We start from the raw sequence: 27,373 nt of genomic DNA, 5'->3' as shown, positions 1-27,373 counted from the left end.
GGGTGATTGCGCAGTCACTATTATACTAAGGGCCCGTTGGTGCACTTGTACTGCACCGACACACTTTATTCGAGCAAATGCCCAGTTTGTACCTGGCAGATACCTGGAATGCGCCGCTCCTCACCTCTGACAAGCCCCGTTGTGTTTGCCTTCCCAGCCTGGGTTCATGCCTGGCTGACGGGCGGCTGATCTGTTAAATGATAATGATTAGGATTTAATAGGCTGCAATGCTTCGCGTGTCTACCAGATGGCATAAATTCATGAATTGTAATGCAGTATATATATATATACTGTGCAGTATTGCAGCCAGGGGGAATAAAATGCTTCAATCCCTGCCTGGAAAATAACCCAATATACTCGGGCAGAAAACAGTCACAAACCTCAATACACCCGGGTATACCCGAATTCGTGGGACTAGCCGAGCTCGAATAAAGTGTGTCGCCAGTGTATATGTATGGTACCTGCCGAGCACTCCGGTGCTCGGAGCAGCAACAACTTCACAATGGATCAGTCGTTCTGGATCCCGTCTGATCCGGTCCGGTGAGTCCTTGCTTGGGGTCCGCCAGGGGCGATCCCACCCTGAAGATAGTCTTTGAGCACCGACTTGGGCCCAAATCTCTTTTACTGGAACTGCAGCATCCGCTGATCCCTATCTAACACTGGCACTACATGACACGGTCCCTAACCTAGGGCCTGTCCCTGTAGCACCACAAACTGGGGAGTGAGGACCTACCTGGGACCTAAGGGGTTAACTGACCTATCTCGTCCCCCTAGCTCTTCCCGGTCCTGTCTCTAACCAACTAGTACCTGCAGTAACGCACGGCCACTTACTTGGTACGTGCAGCAACCGTGCTGCACAAACACTGTGCCTGCCTGTCAGACCTCACAGCACTGACAGCTGTGACTCTGACAAGACAGCACTCACACTAAGGGCAGAGTCCCTAACTGGGGCCGTCCCTTATCAATTACCCACTAACCTGGTGGGGAGTTGGGGCCTACCTGGGAGAGGGGGGACCTTACGTGATGCAGGAGCTTCACTCGCTCCCTGCACCCTTCCTTCCCCTTCTGCTCCGCTGCTCCAACTGACTGCGTAGCTGCAAACCCAAAAAAATGTATCTCCTTTCTCCCTCTAGAGATCCTGGGCCCTCATTGGCCACACTAAGGCACCTGGTGTGCTTGGCCCTATGCCTCATGGGAGTTGTAGTCCCGGGGAGGCTGCAATTACATATAAATCATACTCAACAGTGGTGCTAAGGTTGAAATAATATTGAACCAACAGAGAAAGCAACCTTATAAAAAGCACACGGTCATACCTATAAAGTGTAAACAAAGAATTTTATTAAAGTGAGTTAAAACAGGGGATACAGTTAAAAGATGAGGGGGGCTCAGCTCTACCAAACAATGTAAACCTAGAGGCAAGGGTCTAAACATAGAACCAAATCTGACATGCACAGGACGCAGGGAGCTCTGTTGAAGCACACCTGTGAAATGAGAACCCACACTGAAAATAAGTATATCCACATTAGAATAATCACCATACAATCGTGATGAAAGGTTGCATGGAGTGGATACAAGGATAGTACAAGTAGCAATGTGAAATATACATCACCACTTAGTGTAGGGGTATCACGGGCAAAAGAGTAGGTCAGTGCCTCATATCAGGAGAAAGAAGGTAGGGCCCCCCCTCAGCAGACTCCCACTCCAACGCGTTTCGACTAGAAACCGTCTTCTTCGGGGAGTGGTGAGGGGAGAAATGAGCTAGCATTTATAGGAGGTGTAAGTAGAGTGAATTGGTGCCAAAATAGATTAAAATACAGGCAGCTGTGAAAGGTGGCCTCGCTCTCATTAAGGCACTGCATCCCGGTTACTGGGAAGGCAGAACAAATGACCTCATTGGTCTGCAAAGTCAGGTGATGCACACAGGAACAGCCGTGTAAAAAACGGAGTATGACGTGATGACGTCATCGCGCATGGCTCGTCATGACGCAATGTTACCATGGTGACCACGAAGCTGTATTATCAAACGGGCACCAGCCCAGATTGCAAGAAGCTACCATGGTAGTATTAAATTGAAATAATGGGCCGTATTAATCCTATAATAGTCTTGAGCCCCAATGGAACATGCATATTGATATATTATGCAATCTAGAGATGACGCCGAATGACGTCATAGCGCAATATATACTATTGCCTGAGAGTATCAGAAGGATCGTATACATATAACCAGGGTGACTGGTAACTAGTGGGGCATCATAAGACAGGGGAAACAATATTGCATACATGTAAACAGCTAACAGAGTAATAAATAATTGATTAACCGTAGTAGATATATGCTTACTGGTGCATTAGTAAAGGAGAAAATCTCCCTCATATACAGATTATAGGCATGGCAAAACTGTAAATGAATGCATGGTATACACCTATAATAATAAATCAAAATATATACATGTGCTAAGATCCAGATTATAGCGAATATATACAGTCTGTCATGGTAGTATATATGCTTTAACACAACCAGTCTCAGTTATTTTAGACTTGATACGGCATAATCAATAATGTTGCCAGACGTTACAAGGTCTTGAATAGCCATGTTGGTCCCATAGAGGTCTGCAAACCCCGTGACTTATGCATGTAAGTAAGGCAATCACATAATGACGAAAGTCTGCGTAGTGACGCAGTGTGTAGAATAGCCTCGGAGAAGCAGGGAGATCATACAACTAAACCCATAATAGCTGGTGGCTAAAAGGGCATAATATGGCACATCGAGATGAAAAGTCCTCCATACTTAAAATGAATTCATGAAAGATGGAGCTACATTGTCACATAAGTAGCCACAATACAAGATCCTGACTTGAAATTGTTCTACAGTACATGGAATGGTCCAAATATAGACTGAAAAAGCTCTGATGGAGATGTCATCTATGCCAACTGTTCAAGCAAAATAGTATAGTGGCATAGGGATAATCCAAATGTGAAGATCCTTGGTAAAGTTTGGATCTATAGATGGTCCTGTTGAAGATGGTGGAATCCCAAGTAGAGAAGGTTGATCTTTCAAAATTGGGATAAATTCTGTAAAGATGAAGTTGCATTCTTTCACGGGTGACCACGAACCGGCAGTCCTGGACATAGATACTAGTCCACAGCATGAACATATATGAGAGGGACAAAGGTAGAAAGTCCAAACATTAGAGCATTACAGAACCAGATTAGGAGAAAACAAATCAAGGACAGAGGGGCAATGTTTATAAGAACATGGCATAGCCCAAATAATCGTTCAAACCACGTGGTATCATGGTACCAACTGGGTTTATTGTTCTTATAATTGGGTTTGTAGTGGTATGATCTATCATGTCCATAGTCACCCCATTTGTGAAAATGGGGTGATCTGGCATGATCATTAATAGAATGATATCCTCTAATATAAGATTTCTTTTTAATTAAAGGTACTTCTTTATGTATAGTACTCTGTTCATAATTTGTGTCCTGTGAAAAGTTTGACCTATATCTGGTTTTATCATTCTCATAATCTTGTTCAGCTCAAACAAATTTGTTCTATTTTATAGAGATAACATTACCTTGTAATTTATCTATTCTAGATTGTAGAATTTTATCTTTTTCTTTAAAATCTACTGTTTGTTCAAAAGGTTTCTAATTTAGATTTTAAATCATTAACAGATTTATCAAGCATATCAAGGGATTCTTTATGGTTTAAGATCAAACGTTTCATTAATTCAAATGAACAGGTGTCTATAATACCATTCCAAGTGTCCAAAAAAGATTTATCCGTCAAATTAAAAGTTGGCTGCTTAAAAATACTCAACTCATGCCACAAGGGATGCGTCGACATTTCAAATACATTTCTAATGATACCATCTCACACCACTTCCTTGGCTCAGAAAACATAAGCTTCTCGAGTTCAAAGAAGTGGGGGAAATACTGTAACCTCATCTCTCGATGTGTCCACATTTTCACCAATGTCAATGGATGCCTCAAATTCCTTTTTGAGAAAACATTACAATGTGTCATCAAGTGTAATAGCAATTAACACACTACTAAGAAGCCAAAACACTGCATGCATATCTCACCATTTTTGAATATGTCATCCTTAAACTAACCTTATACTAACCTAATACTTATGTATTTTTAATTTTTCGTTATTGTTTCCCCCGTGTGCCCATGGACTATATGAAGATGCATATTGTGCTGCCAGTTACACTTGAAGAAGAAACCTAAAAGATTTGAATAGCTCTGTATACTATCATTTAAATATAACGAAAACAATGAACGAAAGAATGTTGATCTGCTCAAAGGTTTTCACCTTGAGAAAGCACTGCTTTGCCTGAAACGCGTAGGAAGACTTTTTGTTAATTTTTTGTATTTAACCATGATGTAAATAAAATATTGTTTATATTTTTCTAATTGTTGCGAGCTCCAGTGTGACGTCCATGGCTTGTCCATACACCTCCGTTTTGTCTAAAAGGTATCAGAACCTGCATTGAATGTAGAACTTTGAGTTACACAACGGAGCACGTCAATAATTGCAGATAGTGAAAGCAAGGCAATTTTTGAAAGGTGAAACAACTGAACAAATCAGTGCACCTTTAAAAGACTTAATTCAACTAGATAATCTTCCTCATTAACTAAATATAGCAAATAAATGCAATCTGTAACTTTCGGAATAAAAGGGAGGCTTTGAAACTATATACAGTGTTTTAGCACCTGATATTTACGTGACATTGGTATTTCTCATCTTTGGCATCCTGTCATAACAGCAGCAAAGACAAATGACTAGTAGAGTTATTGAGGAACAGTGAACCTGTTCCTCAAAATGCATAAGCAAAAAAGTTCACACTTAATCACGTAATTCTATTTCACTTTCTTTTCATGTTCTTATTCCATTAACTCAATGGATAGTGGTTTGGATTATATGTTCGGGGACGTCAAAGGGATAGGATTCATTTTTTGAAAATATAGCCAAATATGCTTGCAATCATTAAAAATTGTAATGGTTTTATAGCCTCCTGTGGTATGAGTTATTGCTGTAAAACTTCATGATTCATTCACAGATGGTAAATATTAGACAAGGATAGTCATTTATATTTAACTTCCTCAATGCTGTAAAGACGTGCAGTGATATGAAATGTAGACAAACATAGGAGATAGATAGATAGATAGATAGATAGATAGATAGATAGATAGATAGATAGATAGATAGATATTTTCCCCATCCCAAGCTCCCTTTCTTTACCTTCATCCACCTGTCTATATTGTCACTGACTGTGCACTTGTTATTAATTGTGATAAAAAAACACTCTACCTACAGTAAACTTAAGTATGAAATTAAACTGGAATATATGTAAACAAATAATATAGCAAGCTACCCTGATTATAACTGTCACACTTAATATTCTTGCCTGTACAGGCAGTCCTCTGTTATCAAACAGAATCCGTTCTGGAAGTAGCGTTGGATAGTGAAATCGTTGTAAAGTGAGTCCCATGTTAATCAGTGGTGGTGAGCGTACGCATTCCGGCTTCAAAAAAGTCCCTTAGGGTTGAATTGTAAAGCGTTGGATATGCCATTCGTTGTAAAGTGGAACGTTGGATAACGAGGAATACCTGTATATTACATAGTCAACTATACACTTGTTCCTTTTTAAACTGCTGTTCACATTATCAGTGAGAAGAAATGCTAAACAATAACTTAATTTGTAAGTCTGCGGATACAGGTGTTTTGTTAGGGACAGAATGTATGATATGGATAAATCTTCATGATAAACTACCTGCAAAACAGCTGCCAGAATCTGTTTCAGGCCCACATAGGAGCTCTGCCTGCCATGTGTCTTTCTGTAAAGCTTATGTTATTCACTAGATCTTTTTTTGGGGGGGATCAGTCAGACATGTTACATCCAATAACACTGTACAGGCTTGGCAAGTGGAAGAAACTAATAAGTTTGCCTTAGTCATGACCCTTTCCTAGAAGCATTGGGGACATGGGATTCACCAGTAGAGACAAGAATGACATATATATAAAAATATTATGCTTTTAAAAAAAAAATCAATTACCATGGGACCTGGAACAGATGTACACTGAAAACGTATACGTGGCCCGCACACTGAGGATATCCAAATGCAATAAAAATGACGTTTTCCAAATCCTGTACATAACACTTGTCTGCTTTTATTATCTGTGATACTTTTTTCTTGTGTTTTGTTATAGGACCCATGTTAAACTTTAATACTCATATATTGAGCAGTAATACTCAAATCAATTTTGCTTGTCTGATAATGACTGTCTGTTATCACTGATTCAACAATCATGCATTTTTCTGTGGAACAATACATATTAACTAGAGCAATCAGAATTGCTATCCAAACATACTTTTTGGAACATGAATACAGGCATACCCCGCATTAACGTACGCAATGGGACTGGAGCATGTATGTAAAGCGAAAATGTACTTAAAGTAAAGCACTACCTTTTTCCTTCTTATCGATGCATGTACTGTACTGCAATCGTCATATACGTGCATAACTGATGTAAATAACGCATTTGTAACAGGCTCTATAGTCTCCCCGCGTGCGCACAGCTTCGGTACAGGTAGGGAGCTGGTATTGCTGTTCAGGACGTGCTGGCAGGCGCATGCGTGAGCTGCCGTTTGCTTATTGGGCGATTATGTCCTTACTCGTGAGTGTACTTAAAGTGAGTGTACTTAAACCGGGGTATGCCTGTACAATTATAAATCAGAGAGTGGGTGACAATAAAAAGCGATACATTGAACATGGTATCATTATGTAACTGTCTGGGCGGTAGTTAGCACTAATGTTCCTGTTATTGGACTACAAATTGATTATAAAATTGTTACAGTATACAACTTTCTTTCCAGATGTAAACATAAACAGTGACACTTGTAAATAGGCACAATCACCCAAAAAATGAGTAGCACATTAGTAAAAATAGAGAGATCAAAGTATGCAAATGTTACACTCACCAAGCTCACTATCCATCAATCAGGTACGTTTACGGTGCCAGAGAATCATCAGACTGTCTTGAGTCCCATTGGGATACAGCGCAAATGGAGTGCTGCAGGCAGAAACTATTAGCGCCAAGAACTTCCTCAACGCGCTGACTTTTTCCACCTCTTTGATTCAGTCACCAGGCCAAAGATAGGATGCATGTGCTGATAGAATGTCACTTCATCAGGATAGAGAAAATGTCAGCCACACAAAAGTAAGGGAAATATATATATATATATATATATATATATATATATATATATATATATATATATATACACACACACACACACACACACACACACAGTGGTCGACAAATCACCAAAAAATCTACTCGCCAAACAAAAAAAAATCTACTCGCCACCTAGTACCACTCATGTGCTGCTTGGGCCAATAAGAGCTCGCCACAATGTTAAATCCACTTAATGTCCATATTTCATTCTTAATTTATGGATACACTTCTACATGGTGGACATGGTGGAATAATTACCCATAATTTCCTAATGATGTGGTGTGTATCATCACAAATGTTGGGAGAATAAGCTTACATAAGTTTATATCAGAGAATACTACCCCAGATGGAGAGGTGGGGAAAGCTCACAAGTTGTGGGAAGTCCTTGGCGTTCATTCCTTCAGACTTCAGTTTTCCCTCTGGGACCCAAAACAGTCTGATTTTATGGCTCTATGACGTTACTTGACTGATGGATGATGAGTGCAGCAAATTCATATTTGCATACTTTTATCTCTCTCGTTGTTTTTAATAATGTACTACTGTAAATGGCGCTATCGCATGGAAATTCCCTTGCACTTTGATGAATAAGGACCATTTTTTAACTCATTGACATTTCCCAAATTATAAGATGATGCTCACAGGGTACAAGAGGTGCAAAGTACTTTCATATGTTAAAGTTAACAACAGCAGGTATTAAAGGGGCTGAAGGAATAACTCAGTGAGTAAAGGCATTGACTCTGAAAACAACAACACCGAGTTTGAATCAGTGAAATCTGGTTCAGATCGCAGTGTCAGCTCCTTGTGACTTTGGGTAAGTCACTTTATCTCCCTGTGCCTCAGGCACCAGAATCATAGATTGAAAACTGATCTGGGCAGGGACTATCTCTGTAAAAATCCTATCTACAGTGCTACATATAGCTCACTATATTGTAATTGTGAAGTGCTTTGAGTCCATGTAAGGGAGTCCAGGTGTTAAAACACCCTTTAAAGGGCAGGAAACTGCAGTGGTGTCGGGTTTCCTGTAGGGTGTGTGTGAATATCCTGACTGAGCAGGGGTTTAAAAAGCAGGAAGTTGCATGCACAGAGGACTGCTTTTTCCAAGCAAGGGGAGAGATTGTCTTCTCCCAGCCAGGAAGAACCCTGGCTGTTGCTCTGGTCCCCCAGCCCTGTGAGTAGCTCTGTTGCTGGGACTAGCTGGGACCCCAATCCCAGGATAAAAGACTGCTACGAGCTGGACACAGCCTGCTCCCCGAAACCGACGTTCCTGTTTACTTTTGGAGCTGCAATACAGATAAGACTTTCTTATTATATTTGTATGTGGAGCACATCTTTTGGGCGGAGAACCAGATTAGCTAGCTGACCTGTCAGAAAGGGACTGCATTATAAGTTGAGTTACCGTATTTTGTCGATTGTAAGACGCAGGTTTTTTCCCTTTTTCACGTGGCTGAAATAGGTCTGTGTCTTACAATCGATGTACTGGGGGGGAAAAAAACAGCCAGGGGGCGCTGCTGGAGATGCCTGCCGGGTTTTCTGTGTGCAGCAAAAATGTCTGCGATCACGGGCCCCCCTCCTCCCCCTCGTGCAGAGATATGCTGCAGATGCCGGCTGGGTCTTAGCATAGTTGCGATCACAGCCCCACTCCCCTCTGTGCAGAGAGATCATGGCCGCCCCCGCTCCATGAGGTGCAGAGAGTTCAGTGGAGATCCCACGGACAGGGGTATGTCTTCACTGCAGCCCCCCTCCCCCCTGTCAAATCTCTGTGTGAGCTGCATGTGCAGAAAGAGATCTGTGTGTACATCTCTGTATCTGTGTTTGTGTATCTCTGTGTGTGTCTGTCTCTCTGTGTGTGTCTGTCAGTCTGTCTGTGTGTGTGTGTGTCTGTCTGTCTCTGTGTGTCCTTCCATTCTCTCCCTCTCCCCATCCTTCCTATCTCTCTCCCCCTTCCCTTCTATCTCTCTCCCCCCTTCCCTTCTATCTATCTCTCTCTCCCCTTCCCTTCTATCTCTCTCCCCCATTCCCTTCTATCTCTCACCCCAACTTCCCTCCTATCTCTCTCCCCCCCTTCCCTCCTATCTCTCTCCCCCCTTCCCTCCTATCCCTCTCCCCCCATCCCTCTCCCCTACCCTCCTATCCCTCTCCCCCCTTCCCTCCTATCCCTCTCCCCCCTTCCCTCCTATCCCTCTCCCCCTTCCCTCCTATCCCTCTCCTTTTCTCTCTCCCTCCTCTCCTTTTCTCTCTCCCCCATTCCCATCTCTCCCCCCATTCCCCTCTCTCTCCCCTCCCTCCCCACTTTTCCCCCCTCCCTCCTTCTTCCCTCCTCTCTCCTTCTCCCCCCCTCTCCTTCTCCCCCCATCTCTCCTCTCTTTCCACCCTTCTCTCCATTCTCTCCCCCCTTCCCCCCCTCTCTCTCTCCCCCCTCTCTCTCTCTCCCCCCAGAAAAAAATTCTGCACATTTAATATAATGTTTTTTTTCCCCAAATTTTTTTATTAAATCAAGGGTGCGTCTTTGAATCGATGGCGTCTTAGAATCGAGGATATAGGGTAGTTTCCCTAAACGGGAATAGGTCTTTATTTTATGTTTTATTTTGACTTAAAGGGACCGTACCCATGATGTTCATTTCCCTGGTGGATAATAAAACCACTACAGTTAAAGTTTACACAGTGTCTATGCGTCTGTCTGACCTCGCCTACAGGCCGCTCCGTCACTGTCCAATTGGAAGAAAAGCACTACATGAAATAAAGTTATTATTAAAAAGTAATATTTCTTATTGCTCACATAAAAACCATTCAAGAGGACAATGAGTGCAAAGAAAAATATTTATGTTGTTAAGTAAATCTGGCTATTAGCATCATACTAACACCAAAATTGGGGTTAGATATAAGCCATTAAGTGCCTGTATTAGAAACCTTCATTTATATATTTCTAATACTGTAAATACTTTAAATCCTAGAGTAGTAGGATTAGTATAAGAGATTATATAAAATTGGCTGATTCTGAATTATGTGAAGAAAAACACACTGTGTGGTGCTCATAAACACATACGCAAGTGTAGCTGTAATAAGCAAAAAACTTGTAAAGTCTTTAGATGGAATACCCTTTAGGTATCAAAATATGAACCTGATAATAAACCATAAAAGTCCCAAATATAGTCGAATTTAGCTGGAAACATCCCACTTGGCACTGCAGTAAGGCGTTAACACAATAAAGTGTCCAGTTAAATATGCATCAATGTGGTATGATATCTTGAATGGTATATAAGATGAATATCAAGGACTCACAAGTGGTGCAGCATCCTTGGGTAGTAATCTCACGTCCTAGGGTACAGTTGTGCTTCAGTCTTTCATAAGATACAGGAACAGGAAAAAAGACACAGCAATACGTCCATGCCGCAAATGATCAAAACGAGAGCGTTACCACAATGAAAAAATTACTAATTTATTGGATCATAAAAAAAGGCATACACAGGCAGGAGGCCCACACCTACGCGTTTCGAGCCTAAGCTCCTTTTCAAGGTGAAGAGTAAATGTACTTACCGGAGTGTATAAATACACACTCTGAGCGCCATCGTCTCCAACCCCTCTCCTTCCGGGAGCGTCAAAATGACGCGGGAACTGTGACGTCAGCGCATCAGACTGACAAAAAATAAACATATTTACACACACTAAATGACAAAACGAACACTCTGGTAGTATGCATTGGAATGTTAAAAACAAAGTTAAACAGCATAATTAATCAAGTGAATACTGTATATCCATAACGCATAATAAAACAAGGAAGAATGACAAACATTCAAAGCAAACCAACCCTATCAATCGCAATATACCTGCAAAAGAGATTATGGGATAAACTAAAATAGGGAGAGCAAAAATATAAGTTTATGACTATAAAGAGGAGAATGAAAACAATAGTAAAAGTATATATAAACAATTCAAAATAATTGACAATAATAATAAAATAAATATACTGTTGAAGTGATAGTACCTAGTTCAGACAAATAAAGGTAATTCATATTAGACACGTCAGTCAAGTGTGTGTAAAAATGTGAATATAAATGAAACAATATACAGTAATGAATTACAACCAAAAGTGTGAATAATCTCTACTATCAACACCTAGTGAAGGGGAAAAGGAGCACTAATCTATCCCATGTGTAAATGAAAAAAAATATATAAAATATAATAAATATACATAAATTCAAATAAATAAACACTCACCATGAAGAAAAATGTGTCAATATAAGTGTTGGTAAAGCTACAAACACTTACAGCAGGTGACCACGGGGCTCAAGAAAACAAGTTCTGAAGGAATCTCACAGTAACGTGTGTATATGTGGACAAATGCTAAACTCAAAGTTTTTATTACAGTATATATGAACAAAGTCATAATATAATCAAATATACCAGGCAATAGTTTGGAGAAATCAGGGAGCGCAGGACACCGATGAAAACATATGAAACATAAAAAATGAAAATATTATGCAACACTGTATGGATAGTGATACCTCTCAAATGAAAATAGAGAGATATAATAAACACACAATAAGCATGTACCATGAAACAGCAAGGCACTGAGCCTTGTGAGTGGTAATCTCAGCAGGTACCACAGATAAGCATAAAACTGCGTGTGCAACACCTGCACACTATACCACTAAAAGGATATACCCAGAAAGAGAGAAACATACAATAAGCATGTACCATGGGACAACAAGGTACTAAGCCTTGTGTATGGTGATCTCAGCAGGTCACACAGGTGGGCATGTATTTGTGTGTACGACACCTGCACTCTAAGTATACCCAGTGGAATAGAAAAAAGCTGTGTGTGCTGTGCACGCGCATAGTAAGTGAAACTTCATTGACTTTTGTCACAGAAATTGACTTATAACGCGCGTGCTCGGCACACATGTGTCAGTGTGTCAGTCAGTGAGTATGTATGTGTTTGTTTGTGTGTGTGTGTGTGTCAGTCAGTGTATGTATCTGTACCGGTCAGTGTGTGTATTTGTGTCAGTCATTTTGTGTGTGTGTGTGTGTGTGTGTGAGTGTATGTCTCTCTCTCTCTGTGTTGTGTGAATGTCTCTCTGTGTCGGTCAGTGAGTGTATGTGTGTCAGTCAGTGTGCGTGCGTATGTGTGTCAGTCAGTGTGTGTGCGTATGTGTGACAGTCAGTGTGCGTGCGCGTGCGTCAAAGTGTGCATGCGTCAGTGTGTGTGTATGTGTTTATTGGCAGCAGTACCAGCATCATGAATGTTGAGCGGGTGGGGGAGCTCACAGTGGGGGGGAAGGAATAGGCACATCATTCAGGGGCGGTGTTCGGTACATCACTGGGGTGTGCGTGCGTGTGCCAGTGTGTGTCAGAGTGTGCGCGTGCGTGCGTCAGTGTGTGCGCGTGCGTGCGTCAGTGTGTGCGCGTGCGTCAGAGTGTGTGCGCGTGCGTCAGAGTGTGTGCGTGCGTCAGAGTAAGTGTGTGTGTGTGTGTGTGTGTCAGTCAGTGTGTGTGTGTGCGTCAGAGTAAGTGTGTGTGTGTCATTGTGTGTGTGTGTCAGTCAATGTGTGTGTCAGTCAATGTGTGTATGTCAGTGTGTGCGTGTCTGTCAGTGTGTGTGTGTCTGTCAGTGTATGTGTATCTCTCTGTGTGTACCGTATGTCTCTCTGTCTGTGTCCTGCCCCCTCTCTCCTGACTCCCCCCACCCCCGACGGAGCTGCGGACCCGGGGGGCTCAGTCTGAGTCTTGTGAGCAGATACCCCCCCTCACCCCCCGGTGGCGCGCTCAAGCTCCCCCCTTCCCCACAACCCGGCGGCGCGCTCAAGCTCCCCCCTTCCCCACAACCCGGCGGCGCGCTCAAGCTCCCCCCTTCCCCACAACCCGGCGGCGCGCTCAAGCTCCCCCCCCGGCGGCGCGCTCAAGCTCCCCCCCCGGCGGCGCGCTCAAGCTCCCCCCTTCCCCACCCCCCCCGGCGGCGCGCTCAAACCACCCTATTCCCAGGCGCCGCTGCCAGCCGCTTCTGCGCATGCGTGGCGCGCGGCATGGCAGTGGGCGGGGAACGGCACCGCAGAGGAGTCTCCCGCCCCGCGGCAGAGGAGTCTCCCGCCCGGCGGCAGAGGAGTGTCCAGCCCCGCGGCAGAGGACTCTCCAGCCCGTGTATCCTGTGGCAGCAAGCCCACCTGCGGAGGTATGTGTATGTAATTATGTGTGTTTGTTTGTGTCAGTGTGTTTGAGTGTGTTTGCTCCGGGGGCAGGGGGACTTGCAGGGTGACAGAGGAGTGCAAAGCCGGGGCCATGAGTGTTTGCTCCGGGGGCAGGGGGACTTGCAGGGTGACTGAGGAGTGCAAAGCCGGGGCCATGAGTGTTTGCTCCGGGGGCAGGGGGACTTGCAGAGTGACAGAGGAGTGCAAAGCCGGGGCCATGAGTGTTTGCTCCGGGGGCAGGGGGACTTGCAGGGTGACAGAGGAGTCTGTATGCTTCTGACATAAGAGGAATAACAGCGGTGGGACCGGAGCAGCTTCAGACAGCTGACGGAGTTCCCCCACCAGCGCCTGACGTCACTGGGACGTATAGTAGCGTTAGGAGCGGCGCCGGCGGCTATCGCCGCCGGCGCCGCATATGTCTGCGGCCGTGTGGGGGGAGCGGGGGCCATTAGGAGCGGCGCCGGCGGCTATCGCCGCCGCCGCCGCATCTGATTTGTGGAGCGGGTGTGATGTCAGTGTTGGGGTCGGGCTGAGCCAGAACACAGCCCGGCCTCAACTGCCAGCACTGACGTCACATCCGTTTCATTTCTGTCTCCACAATTCTTTTTTGCCCTAGTTTGAATGAGGTGCCACTAAGGAAGTTTCACTTCAAAAAAAGAAAAACTAAAACCAGATGGATGGAACCAATAAACTGTAATCACAAAGAACAAATACAGATGAATGGGGCAGGCAATGGGAACTCACAGGAAAGCCCCATGCACAGGCATAAGATGCGGCACGATGCTATCCGGGAGTGGAGTGAGAACCAAGTTGTGACAGGCTGTCACGGAGGATCCGTTGTGCTGGCGTCTCCTCTGGTGTGCGCGTCACTGTTCTTCCGGGTTCTCCTTCCTCTCACGATTGTTCCGCCTCACGTGATGGCTTTACAGTCCCCGGATGCAGTTACGATCAAGCCGCAAGTGCCAGAGACTCAACGCGTGGAAGCTTCCGCGTTTCGCTGGTCGCTTCGTCAGGAGTCAGTGGTAACTTGCTGATGCTTATTTATGACGTGGTGCATCCAATCACTGCATAGTCTTCCGTGCATATCTAATGAACTTACAGCAATGACTAGTCCTCTATACTGGCCCTGTGTGTTCACTACTTTGTTCCTTCATCTTGTGTTACAGCCAAAATTAAAAAAGACAACATGTAACTTTATTCAAATATATTATGACTCATTAAAACCTAGCCAATATTGATGGTTCCTAGGAGCAAAAAAACAGTATTAAAATACATTCCAAGACATTGTAATTGTTATATCTCATTAGGGGGAGAAAAGAGACTCATCTTACAGAAGGGTAACTTCTCAAACAGTCCTAAATGAAATTATTATTTAAATTAGTTAAAAAGCTACATTTAAACTGATAATTATTAAAAATTATAAATATGCACTTAGCAATAAAACAGGTTATAAAAATGCAGTGTATCTATATCTATATTAAGACCATGAGGTTCGAGTATCTTTAATTTGAAAATCCAGAAACTCTCTCTCTGGATGAGTCTTTTTTCTCTATCTCCCCCTCGCCAATGTTTCTCGACACACTCAATTGCCTTATATTTTAGACCAATTGGGTTTGCATTGTGCATCATTAAAAAATGTTTGGGAACACTATGGGTAAGCAATTTTTTCTTGATATTACCTATGTGTTCGAGAATACAAACTCTTAATGGTCTAATTGTTTTCCCTACATATTGGAGGCCGCAAGGGCACTCCAATGGATAAACTACAAACTCTGTTCTGCAATTTGCAAATTGTTTCATCGTGAACACTTCCCCTGTTGTTTTTGATTTAAACTCCTTTTTATCAGTAGAAGCAAATGTATAGGCCTTACAAGAAGTACATTTGAAGAACCCTTTTGGCCTATTGAGCCAACCATCTTTCTGTTTTGTCTTAAATGCACTTGGGGCTAATTTTTTCTTTCAGTTAGGAGCTTTCTTAAAAATTATTTGTGGTCTTTCTTCCAGAGTTTTCCCTAAAACCGGATCCTCTTATAGAATATACCAGTATTTCTTTGTACCGTATTGTTTTTTATTTCTCTTGCCTTTCTGTTATAACTTGTTGTAAATGCGGTCTGAAAGGTTTTTTGATCCCCTATCTTGATTTTTGGCTGAAGGAGAGTATCGCGATCAATTTCATTTGTTCTTTGTAGGGCCGTTGAAACTATTGATGCATCATATTTTCTATCTAGGAATTTTCTTTCTAATAATGCTGCCTGACTAAGGTAATCACTGTCCTTACTGCAATTCCGTTTAATACGCTTCATTTGTCCAAAGGGGATATTACGTATCCACCCTGGATGGTGACAGCTGGATTTCAAAATGTAGTTATATGCATCCACTGATTTGAAGAAGGTCTTAGTATGGATTTTTTCATTTTCAATAAAGATGGCAAGATCTAAAAACTCCACCATTTTCTCACTGTATTTGGTGGTAAAATGAAGATTAAGATTGTTTATATTAATATAATCCAAAAAGCGGTTCAGATTTGGTTCACCTTCTCTCCAGATGAAGAAAATATCATTTATATATCTATGCCAGAGGACCAGGTCCACACCAAATGGGTTCCGGGACCAGATATTATCCGATTCCCAGACACCCATAAACAAGTTGGCATAGCTACGTGCGAATCTGGTCCCCATGGCCGTACCGCACTTCTGTAAATAAAAACTTCCATTAAAAGAAAAATAGTTATGCTCCAAGATAAAAGCAATGCTTGATATTAAAAACTCCACTTGATCAGCAGCGAGACTGGAGCCACCCTGTAGTGTTCTTCTTATTGCATCAATCCTTTGAGTATGGCTGATAGATGTATATAAGGATGTAACATCCGACGTCCCTAAAATGAAGTCATTTTCCCATTTTGTTTTACTTAAAATATCTCAAATTTGCATTGTGTCTCTGAGATATGACCTAGTTTTAACTACGTTTATTAAAAAAAACATCAATGTACTCCGATAAATTCTCAGTGATTGACCCAATACCTGATATGATAGGTCTACCTGGAGGTTCCTGCAAATTCTTATGTATTTTCGGTAGAAAATAAAACACAGGTGTTGTTGGTTTGGTCTTACTAATATAATCGAATGCGTCTTTACTCAGGATTCCACATTGTTTCCCATTCGATAAAAACATATTTAATGCCTTCAAAAACTGACTGGTTGGGTCACTCGGTAATCTATCATACGTGATGTTATCATTTAAAATCCTTTCAGCTTCTCTTTCATAATAGCTTTTATCCATTATGACAACTCCTCCCCTTTATCAGCTTGTTTAATCATAATTCTTTCATCGTCCATTAATTGTTTTAAAGCTGATCTTTCTACTGAGCTAAGATTGTTATTAAAAGAAGTTTTGTTTTCTTGGAGTTTTTCAAGGTCTTTCACAATTAAATGATAAAATGTGTCTAAATAAGTTCCCTTGCTAAAACTGGGATAAAAAGTGGATCGTTTTTTTAAATTGGTATGTAAAAACTGCGGTTCTCCCTCATTAGCTGCTACAATTGTAATAGGCTTTATGGTGTTGGCATTCATCGGCGATTGATTTGTTTGATCTTTCAATAAAAAGCACCTTTTTAGAGCTAATTTCCGTAAATATTTGTTAGCATCTATGAATAGCTCAAAGCTACTTGGTCCTATTGTGGGTGCAAAATTCAGACCTTTACTTAGAACAGAATTTTGAGCAGGGGTTAAAATCACTGCACTCAAATTAAAAATGCTATTTAGTTGTTTAGCTTCTTTGTCCTCTTTCCTCCCTCCTCCTCTCTTTCCTCTAAACTTCGTTTTCTTTGGGGTTTCGGGGTTTGGCGTTCCCCACTCTGATCTTCCAAAACTGCATATTTGTTCGGATCCTCCCATCTGCTGTGATGGGGACTTCTTCTAAAAAATGACGATTAGATGTTCTATCATTGGCACCCCTTTGGTCTTTCCTCGGGCTGTGTATATATTTACTTGATTTGCTCCAAAGTCAGCCCTCTTGTCGCCTCTCTCTTTCTCTATACCCTTTTTCTCTCCTATGCTCATCTCTTGATCTCTCTGTCCTATCTGGTGATCTTCTATGGATTTATTTTCTTTCAGGGGATCTGTTAAGGGAGCCTGAATAACATACTGTAAGTGTATTTAGACACACAGACACACATGTATCGACGAACCTTAGTTTATTGTAAAAACGGACCCAGATCCCAGTTTGAAATCAAACCTAGAGGGATTCTGGTTCTTAATGTAAAAATCCAGAAAAGTTCACGTTTATCTAATATATTGATTCTGTTACCTCCTCTGATTAGGATGGGAATGTTTATGTAACGATGCGCGGAACACGCCCCCTGCGGCGTGTCCCTTCCTTACCTGTTTACTTCTGATCGCCGCCCTCTAGCTGCGAGTCAAGATCCTGTGTCTTTAAGGATTCTGAAGCAAGCAACACCATCTTGCTTTCTGGCAAACCCTGTCCTCTTCCTCTTTGACTTTCTCTCTGCTATTAGTCTTTTGCTACCAGCCCTGGTGCCTGCTAGTACTCATCGCATACCTGCCTGGACCTCCTTGGGACCTTTACTTATCTCCTGTGGATTCCGGAAGACTGGGACAGTCACTCTTATACTACTAAGGTTAGTTTACCGTCGGGTAGTGTAGGTACCTGCTAAGTAGGGTTCACCTTGACGTGGTAGCAGGCTTATAATTTCTTGGCCAATGGATTACACTAAGAACCCTTATGTTTATTTAGTTTCGCTGCACCTTGCTGTTTTTGTTACTATGCCTTTAAGAAGTCTGGACGTTCTCCAAGAAGCAATCCTTCTCTGGATGTTACCTTGTGCTCTGGACTCTATGCCCATGTTCCTGTACCTTGTTCCTGGTTTCTGTTTCCAGACTCCAGTGCTGAAACGTTGGCTTCCCACAACCCCCGCGTTGGTGCCTGAGAACGCGCGCACTCCCGCTCTGCTGTCAGAGCATGCGCGCACTTGCAGCTGGATCACTCGTGTCTCTGAGTAGGCACCGCACCTCCGGACGCGTCACGCATTCTCATGCGCGCGGCGCGGTCACGTGACTACGTGCGCCGATCCCCAGCTGCGCGGCAACTTACTCCCTTCGTATCCCCTGCGGCCTCCCCACCTCGCTAACGGGTCCTTCCCTTTCTCCCTGCGCTTGTGAGGAGAGCACAAGCGTGACAGTTTAATCCCCATATTGGAAAATGTTTCTATACTGCCCAAACTACAATTAGTGAAATGCTGTGACACTGGGTGAATGATATCCTTTTTAATAATGAGCCGCATATGCTCTATAATACGGATCTTAAGGGCCCTGGTGGTTCGTCCCACGTATTGTTTTCCACAACCGTAGTTTAATATATAAATCACGAATGTGGTATTACAATTGATAAAGGATTTGATGTCAATTGACAACCAGTTGAAGCACCGTTAAATTGGGATGCAGAAGACATATACGTGCATGATTTGCAATTTGAACACTTGAAACTTCCCTTAGGTACTGTAATTTACTATCCATTGGTTTATATGTTGAAATAAACTTCTAAAACATGATTACTGTAGCTATAGTTTTGACTTTTTTTAAAACAAAGTGTGGACGTCCAAATAGACCTTTTTTAGGGCTGGGTCTGCTGAAAAGACACCCCAATGTTTTCTAAAGATATTTTTAATTTGATTAATTTGTACATTAAAAATTTATACTGAATATTGGAGTTTCTGAAAAGGAATCCCTCCTTGGCTTCTTTTTTAATAATGAAACCCTATCCAGATTATTCACTTCATCAAAACATCTTTTGCGGTCAATAGGTGAATAACCTCTAGCCTCAAATCTTGTTAACAATTCTTTAGATTGTATGATGAAATCATCATTATTAGAACAAAATGAATTATGTGACCTGCATTTATGCCCAGCATAAAAGGGTAGCTCTTGATCTCACTACAGGAAAATGTTGTTGTTTGGTCGTGTCTATTTCCATTAATGCAAAACCTCATGAATATACAGTAGAAAACATTTGGAGAAAAATAGAGATATGTATTTTCACTTATATACTCACCCTTTCTGAAAAGGCAGACTGCAGGCCCAAGTAAGATAAATGAACAGAACGATGTGTTGTTATAACAGATAATATGTATGATAGGACTACTTATAGCTGCAAAAAATAGCATTAGAGAAGTGGGAAAAAGGGACTCCACGAAATACCAAAAATAAAATCTGGTGCCACATCAACTTAAAGTCTTGAAGTGCCAACCCATGGATATAATAGGAACAGTGGATCATATAATGATAGCTGGTAGGGATGTGTGTAACAGAGGATATATATATATTTTACCTCTGCATCCCAGTCCATAGTGTTACTCTCCATCCGTTTGTACCTGATCACCTGCGGTTGCATGTAGCATTTCAAAGGAAAGGGCGTCTTCTTGGGCTGTAGAGCTCCCGAGTGCCAGGGCTGTTTTACTAGATGATTGTACGCTCTGGTCCGACCGGGAACGCTCTGCTAACCGCCCGATAAGCTGATTACATGTGGAGACATCTACCATCTGTGAGGCTAGGGCATTCTCCCGTGATTATTTGCAAAGATCCGTTTGACACCTCTACACAACAACTGTGCGTCGATCCAATCAATGCAGGAACAGAAGCAAGAAAAGGATTGGTTCCGACAGGCAACTCCAGCGAAAGCACCTGCTTTCGCTGGAATTGCCTGTCGGAACTAATCATTTTCTTGCTCCTGTCATAACAGATAGTTAATGTTTAAAAAATTGACAAAAATCAGGACTTGGCTGCATAAAATATGGCTCTGAATTATCATACCCATGTTCTTGTGAAGAAATCCCAGTAATTCATTTATTATTTTTATTTTTTATATTGCCTGAATCATGGGGTTTCACAGAGTAAAATTGTGCTTCCCCAATCTCAGGAACCCTCATGTTAAAGAGTGATTAATGTGGTTACTGGCAGTGCAAAAAAACAAAAAAAAAAAAACAACATGCAGTAGCTGCTGGGGTCACCAATAGAAAGCCACAAATACCGTGTACATAGATATTATGGATTTCTTTTGGCTACTGTAATAAGGCTGACCTAGGTGGTCAGAATGTATTCACTGGACAAGTACTCAGCCCAGAGATCAGAGGACAGTGGATCAGTGTGGAATTGGAAAAGAACATGAGCAGGGGGTTGCTCCTTTAAATTGGTATACGTTTCCTAATATACATTAGCAGATACATGATTTGGGAATGGGAAATTTCAATGTGATTTGGGTATTAGCAATAGCAAAATATGTACTACTAATTAGTTCCAGCTCTGGAATGGTATGATTACAAGCCAACATTCATAAAACTCTGTAACCCCTAACTTTTGTAACGTACTGTAGGGTACTAAAATAGTATGGCAATAGTTATGTGTGGCCTGTTTGTCATTATTGCTCAATGTGCTGTCCTTATATTTACCTTATGTGATCTATCTGTTGTGTGCCAGCTCTTGTAATATGTTTCAACACATGAATGTTGTTAGATTAGGAACCTCAAAACACTTTGTATATATTTCCTTTCAACCAGCTGAGCTTGTGACATGAATTGACCTTTTTAGAAAGCCCAAAAATGATACCCCAATTGAGATAATAAATAATCAAGTAACCACGTTCTTGCCAGGCACATTATTATGTTACTGTTGGGTCAAGAGATGTCTCTAGTCTTCAATTAAGTGTGTAACCCCCCTGTGTGATGAGCTCCACACACTCACACTGCCGCCTGGCAGGTTCCTCTCCAAAATGGTGACAACATGTGACTGTAAGAGGTTAATGGGTTAGGGTTTGTAGGGTAAAGAGTTAAGGTTAGGGACTTAGCTTCGTGGTGAAATGACCGGTGGATACCTTTACCCTGGGGCTGATCGTGGCAGCTAAATACCGGCTGCGGTGAGATGGCCGTGACAAAAGGTAATAGGGGTCTATTCTAGTAACTTCGATAAAATTACTGGCAACTCGATTGGTTTCACATGAGCCCACCGAACGGTTTGACATTTTGGTTATCACGGTATTCAGAAAGAATGAGAGAATTACCTGAAGACACAAACCGTGAGGTAGGAAAATGCCAATAACACTTGGGAAAGCAGTGATGTTATCTCAGCCTTTTTCATAGTCCTACCACTGAGATCTTCTCACAATCTGTAAGAGCTGCACAGAGAGAGCTGCATCTCCCTGAACAGCTCTTACAGGCGATCGCAGTGTTTATTTAAATTTTAATAACAAAGTATTGTAGCAGGGGGTCTCCGGAGCAGAACCACATTATTTTTAGGTCCGGGGACCACCTGCTTCCTGAGTTACAGGCCCCGGTATGGGGTGCCGATATCTCCTGTGCATTAAAATGTCCCAGTCATGACACAGGAGATTTAAACAAAGCAGGGGGATGCCGGCACCCCATACCGGGGCCTGTAACTCGGGAAGCAGGGGGTCCCCGAACCTGAGATTAATGTGGTTCTGCTCCGGAGACTCTCTGCTACAATACTGTGTGATTAAAATAAAATAAAAACTGCTTAATTACCTTAGCGGCTAGCCGCTGAAGCAATGAAGGGGTTAAACCCGAGTACCTGTTTTCTTACAGGGAGAGGGTGAAGGGGGTAGTTGCCCCAGGGTGGGTGGTTAGGCCTTCCTGGAAGGTTGTGGGAGGAGCTAACCCCGTGTGGGAGGTGGTAACTGCTATAGTAATGAAGGGGTTAACCCCTCATGCTACCCACCTACCCTGGGGCAACTACCCCCTTCACCCACCCCCTCTACTTCCAAGAAACATTAAAATAAAACAACCCTACTACCTACCCTCTCTACCCCTGACAACATGCACCCCTCCCCCTACCTAATACATACAGTACAATAATGGGTAAAATTACTATTATCCAAATCTGGATAATTGCTAATTTGCCCATTAAAAATACATAATTTTCTAGCCATTATAAAGTAAATTAAAGTTCTTCTACTTACCCCTGCCTGATTGATGGTTGTCCTCTTCCTCCTCACCGTCTGTCACGGATGCTCACTGCAACCTGGACTGAACCGCGGGGCTGAGGTGGGGAATATATATATAACCACCGCCCTAAGCCACGTGGGTGGGTCCGGATCGCAGGGTCGTGAACGTAGCTGGGTCAGGATAGGAGAGTGGAGAGGGTAGTGGGTACTTGCCTATGGTCCGGTAAGACGTTGTCGAGGATTGGAGAGTGTAGAATAGTAGATGTCTGTAAGCCAAACTCATGGAGTAGAGAGCGTAGAAGTCCGTTAGCCAAGCCAAGGTTCAGGGGAACAAGAAGAGGCAGGTCAGGTACAAGCAGGGTCACAACAGGTATTCAGAATAAACGTAGGCAGGTACTCAGGTTGCAAGTGAGCACGGTGCATAGAAAGGTCTATGCTCAGCAATGACTAGAGGGCAGAGTGAGATTAAATACAGGGAAGCACCAATCAGGGAGAGAAGGGAGGAGTGGCTCAGGTGTAGGTAGACCAGTGATAGGCTGAGGCAGGGTGTAGCTCAGATGCAGCCCACCTGAGATCAATACAGGCATTATTGTAGGCGTTTGTCCCTTTAAGACATGCGTATGCGTGACGCGCGCGACGCGCCAAGGTGTACGTGCGGACAAGACCTGCCATGTGTCTCCAGGAGGGGGTGCAGCGTGCCGTGAGGACGGGAATGGAGGAGGAGCGGAGGATGCGGCCGCGCTGACCGCCCTGGAGGTAAGTAGTTGCCGGTGAGCGGGGAAGCGCGGATGGCGGAGGCGCGATTCTGACACCGTCCTTGTCCTCAATGGGCAGCAACATTACAATAAAAAACATAGTGACTAGCCCATTAATCACCGGGCGGGTAGTAACCGCTGTAGTAATACCCCGCTACACACCCAGGATGTCTAATTACCCTCCGTGGGGGAACTACCCCCACCCTCCACCCCTCTGCCCATACATTGGCACAGTGGTAAACCATGCCCATAATATGAGCATGGTTTTCCACTATGGCAATGAATGGTCAATCTACCAATACAAAAACAAGCACCAAAAAAAATACATTATATTTCATTTTTTTTTTTAAATGGCAATTGAGGAGGAGGTGGTGATGTAGCCTGCTGTCTTGTGTGTGTCTTATACCATTAAAGCCTTTTTGCATCATCGGAATCGCATTGAATTTGACTGACTGACTGCTGTAGCGTCGGTTTTCACCCTTATCCATCTGCTTACCTTATTCGGAAACACGCAATGGAACACGAGTCAAGGAGGGCAGAGATCCAGGACGGATGAACTGACAGGGGTAAGCATTGTGCCCCTGAGCCCCGACCCCCATTGTGGTTCTCCTGCGCCCTCCGACCTCTGTTCCACATTGTCAGTTTACTGACACTTCAGGGTGTCAGTTTTTGCAAGGACATAACATAGTGTGACCTGTGTATATGTATCTGGAATATGTAGAGCTGTAAGATAGTAGCACTCACACTTTTTCCCCAGAAATCAAGCAGTACAGAGACTCTTTCTCTCTCTGAAACGAGCAACCTTCAGTTGTGGTTTCCAGCACGTTACTATGTCCGTGGGGTAATCTCTCCTTCCATGTCATGCAAAAAGGATGAAGACTAACATGGTGTAGTATGTCTAAAAAGTATAATTATAGCGCGAAATAGCAGATTTCAAATGCACTCACATTTTAAAATACAATACAGGGAATTGAACGAAATCCAGATCCTCTGGGCATACAGTCTCCGGCGCGTGTGCTCGTTCACGTCCGCCACTTCCGGTGTGCACTGCGGTAAGGGCAGATGTGACGTCATGCTTGATCTCCGGTTGCCAGGATCTCTCAGCAGGACGTGGGCTCAGATTCAACGCGTTTTGTCAATCGACTTCATCAGGAACCTTAATCACCATTAACCCCCTTTGATTTATAAAAATATTATGTTAGTGGCTCATTGATAGAGTTTGAACAGATGTTGTTTTTCTTTACTTGTGAAAAGAAGTGTTTATTTCCCTTTCCCCATAAGACTCTTTTACTCAGCAGCAGCTATATAAATCATATTACTGAGATAATAATAATCACTTAATCAGCCAAGCTACTGTCGCGGCCGCCTTTATTCTAAAACTTACCCGAATAAATGCGGGGCTTTTCTCCGTTTCTATCGGAGTTTCCCGCGCGGCGGCGGCCGTATCATCAGATAAGCGCTAATGGCGCTCATCATTGAAAGCGCCCGCGGCGCGGGAAACCAGCTGGAAGAAAGCCGCACGCCTCCACAGTTTAAAAATTCCAGCGGTGGAGGCCGCAGAAGGATAAAGGCGGCCGCCACTGTATTAGTACCTAAAACTTGCCATATTTAAATTAGATGTATAACCCCTAGACCCTCACCCGGTCGCAGATCGGACCCCCTAAGGTGTTCTATGGTCTGGCTATATGTCTCTGTGTGGTGCATACCTGCTGGCAACAGGAGGGCCTGAGTCTCCCACGATGACATGGGGGACAACAAGAACAGGTTACTGGGGTGGATACCTTTGTTCTCCATCAATGGTGCAGTGCCTCCATCTGTAGTAAGCCCCAGGGACGCGGGGTGGAATCCCTACCACAGAAATTCCCCTCCAGGGATGAGAGATTCCAGTCTCACACAAGGTTCTCTTTAAACAGCAGACTCCTTTATTACTCAGTCTCCCGCAGCAGCAGACAGGTACAGTTGATTTACAATACCACCAGCTGTTCTCCTTAGTGATGGCCCCTGCCTCTACTCTGGACCTAAGGGCCATCCAGAGTGGGGCTAGCTCTTCCCTCACCCCCTAAGCAGGGTGAGAGGTATTTGGTCCAACTCACTATATCCTATCAGCTCTACTCAGGAGCTGCTCACTCCTCTCCTCCCTAACACTAACTCCAACTGTCACACTGCCACACACTCTCTAAATAGGAAGTGCACTGCTCTTTATATCAGCAGGCACCGCCCCTGTGTCTCTTGATTGGACACAGGGTCAGGTGACCTACCTCCACCATTCAGGGCAAGTGCTTGAAGTGGGGATAACTCCTGGCAACCTGCCCTTAGCAGGGATTATACCAGGAGGAGGATAGAACTATAGCCCCATTTCTTACCAGGGCTACAGATGTTTAGGAAGTAATAAGAAATAAAAACTGCCTATATTCACAGACATTAGCGTTGATGCTTTCTGTGTACTCTACACCAGGGGTTTGCAAACTGGGGGGTGTGGCGGTTGCAGAGGTCCCAAGCTCCACCCCAAGGCATTTAATTTAAATGCCAGGGGACCACACGAGGCCTCTGTAACGAACTTACCTTGGCTTCCTGTGATGCATCCTCATGGTAGAACGGAGCATGACCCCGCTGCGTCATTTGACACCGGAGCTGAGCAGGGGAGTAGAGCAGGCAGGGAGGCGCGGGGGGAAAAGATTCCGCACCCCTTCTCTACTCGATGGCCTGTTATTAAAAAGTTTGTCTTTCTTATTACCAGACACAAAGTAAGTTATGGTGAATAAAAAAGTAACAAAAACCCTCCACAGTACAGTAGTGCAAATAAAATACCACTTGTGAGCACATTCACATGTCACAAACAGGAATATGGCAGGCATAAGTTTATAGGAGTCCGTGTTAAAATGGAGAAAAAGCTGGCAGCCGTGGAAGAATTGAATACTAAGCGATAATGGGGAAAGGCAGGACTGCAGAACTGTCTGAGACATGTGAATGTACATACAAGTTGTATTTTTATTTGCTATCTTTCTTATTCAACTGTTTACAGCTTTATCAACCCACAAACATAATTACATGGTGTCAGAATGAGGCCAGGTCCCCGCTGGCTACTGCAGCGCCCGCTGTGGCAGACGCTGCAAGGACAATAGCCGCTGCACAATGGGACCGTACCCGGGGGCGTGCTGTGCTGCGCCGACAGTGACTCCTGCTCCCAAGAGAATTGAGAGCAGAAGTCGCGACACAGCGCGAAGCCACGCCCCCCCCCAATGAGGGCGAACCTGCCGGGTGACATCACGGCCGCGCCCTGTCCCTCCCCCGTCATGCCCCCCCTTGTCTTTTGGTCTGCAGCTCCCTGCAGACCAGGGGAATCGGCTGCATGCGCCGCCAGCCTCGCTGACGTGTGTGCAGTGCAGGTACTGGGGCCACAGCCTGACTGAATGTGTTGTTGTTTTCTGTGCGGGAACAACTGCAAGCAACAGAAACACAATGGCTGTTGTTAGTAATGCGTGTATTTCACCCACCATCCATCCTGCAGCTATCTGGCATTGTTACAGAGAACTGTTAAATGTTCAGCCAGATATTTAAAAGCTAAGCTGAGGAGAAAGATGATAACGTTTAATCATCAAAACTGGTACATGATCTGGGGAGAAGCAATTGGTTATTGACAATAACTAAGTTTGAAGAAATTTAGCCATGAGCAGGGCAGCTGACATGGGGAGACAGCCGGGACAATTTTCCCAGGCCCATTGGCTGTGGGGGGCCCAGCAGCCGGGTAAAGCAGTTGTTCCTAACCTCTAGTTGCCACTGGGTCCAGGCTCTCCTCAGCTGCGGGCTTCCCTCCACACTGACTGTCCCACGCTTCTGACGTCAGCGCGTCACTGGGCCTCCCTCTCATCCCGGTGCACGGAAGCTCAGCATGGTGACGTCACAGGCCCGGTGTGCAGGAGTAGCTTGGCATTGGACAGTCAGTGGTCTCACGAGACCGTCGCTCCACCGTGACGTCACCAATATGGCGTCCGCGGAGCCGGTTGCACCACCGCTAGGCTCTGAAGCGGTGCATGTGGACCTGGCCCAACTAGATGTCGCCAGTCGGGCAAAGCGTCCATATCCGAAAGGAGAGGTGTGTCCCTGCCCTGCTGGACTAGGAAGGGGACACCGAGTGGCAGCAGCCACAGCAGCCAGAGCATTATCCCCAGTTAAAGGGGAAGTGAAGCCCCTTGCTGTATATTTGAATAAAGATGTGCTTGAGC

General features: G+C 43.8%; 1 long non-coding RNA gene across 2 annotated transcripts; it reads right to left on the bottom strand.

The window, feature by feature from the left end:
• Window positions 1-1,349: 1,349 nt before the first annotated feature.
• On the bottom strand, window positions 1,350-27,081 carry LOC142469748 (uncharacterized). Of its 2 annotated transcripts, XR_012789078.1 has the most exons (5): window positions 26,916-27,081; window positions 24,098-24,325; window positions 10,781-10,879; window positions 10,526-10,584; window positions 1,350-3,132 (listed from the first exon to the last, which is right to left on the bottom strand). It is a non-coding gene; the product is annotated as an uncharacterized LOC142469748 (long non-coding RNA). The 2 variants fall into 2 exon arrangements; XR_012789079.1 differs by lacking the exon at window positions 24,098-24,325.
• Window positions 27,082-27,373: the final 292 nt, after the last annotated feature.

This window comes from Ascaphus truei, chromosome 1, assembly GCF_040206685.1.
Source record: "Ascaphus truei isolate aAscTru1 chromosome 1, aAscTru1.hap1, whole genome shotgun sequence".
In the NCBI taxonomy this organism is placed as follows: domain Eukaryota; kingdom Metazoa; phylum Chordata; class Amphibia; order Anura; family Ascaphidae; genus Ascaphus; species Ascaphus truei.
This window is presented reverse-complemented; position numbering and strand designations above follow the sequence as displayed.